This window comes from Pseudopipra pipra, chromosome 10, assembly GCF_036250125.1.
Source record: "Pseudopipra pipra isolate bDixPip1 chromosome 10, bDixPip1.hap1, whole genome shotgun sequence".
In the NCBI taxonomy this organism is placed as follows: domain Eukaryota; kingdom Metazoa; phylum Chordata; class Aves; order Passeriformes; family Pipridae; genus Pseudopipra; species Pseudopipra pipra.
In genome coordinates, this window is record NC_087558.1 from 4,458,031 (window position 1) to 4,459,485 (window position 1,455).

Below are 1,455 nucleotides of genomic sequence, written 5' to 3' on the forward strand. Positions count from 1 at the left end.
CCTCTGTGTGTTAAAATCTCAAACAAATGCTGTGAAATGCTGAGCTTTGCTTGGGATTGACCCTTTTAACTATCCACAACTCACAAGAGCCTTGTTCTAATCTTGTCATTTCTTGTAGAACGTTGCTCTGGGATAGACCCCAGCAACCCAAGAAATGCCTTCCTCAGCCTGCATTTCCCAAATGTGTCTGAGAATGCAGGTCCCTCTCCAGCATCATTCCTCAGCCTCATGTTCCTCATGCCCTTTTGGAGAAAAAGCATCCTCGTAGGTTCTGTCTTTCATTCTAACACCAGAGCTGAGACAAAAGCTGTGAGGCTTCAGTGTGCTGGGCAGAGACTGAAACCTTCAAGGGAAATACAAAACGCGACTCCAGCTTGCTCGTCCAAGGGCCTCTTTCAGCTGGAACTTGTACAACGTCACCTCAGCTGCCAGAGCTGGGATTTGGAGTTCTGAGCAAAGCTCTCGTCTGCTGCACTTATTTCTGCATGATTTCTTTCTTTGTTTCTTCAACTCCTCCCCTGCATTCTCTGAGATTTCTGACATGAGAGGGGGCGAGGGCACTTACCTCATACCCTGCTATGGATGCAGTATTTTAATATATCTGTGTTCCAGTCTCTGTGTATGTTTTAGCAAGAGGAAATCTCTTCAGTCTGGCTGGTTATGCAGAGTGTTACCAGCAGTCCCCGGCGAGTGCTGCAGATGGCTGCATATCTTACATGCTTAACCTCCCCCCACGCACGCTCCTTGTTTCTGTTCAGTTGGGTGCCCAGCTGCTCTCGCCTCAGTCTGAGCAATTGTTTATGCTAAGACACTCTGTAAAAGAAATTAATAGCTTGTATAATCTATATATACACTTGATAACTGCTAAGCGTGCGTCCTCTCTTTGTGCTGGACGGTGTAAGACGTTTAAGCAAGAGACATTTAATCTGAAATTGGCCACAGAATAATGATGTTTTCCTGGGAAGAGGGAGGTGGGGATTGAAGCCTCTTTGAGCAAAAGGGGATTTTACCATATCTTGCATTTTCTTTTGAAGAGTTCCCCCAGGAACTTATTTTATTTTAATTATCTTATTTTAAGATAATTTTTTTTCTGCTTGCCATAAAGGGATCTGAACTGCCTACTTGAAGTGTGGGCTCTTACCATTTAATCACCAATAATTAAAAGCAGAGAAGCATCTACCTCCCCTGTCTGTTTGGCTTTTGCAGGAGATGGATGGCATAAATAGAACCACATTTGTATCCACATTTGACTTCTAAACGTGAACAAAGTGCCTGGGTTTACACCTCTTCTGCTCTAGGGTAGCACTAAGGTGTAGTTCAAGTTCTTCAGGAGCTTCAGTGTTCTGTACGGGTCTGTTCCCACAATGACTTATCCTGCAGGATGTGGTGCCTGCCAAAATCCATCAACTTTCTGTGCTTAGGGTAAGATAATAGGGTATCTGATACAGTATCTTG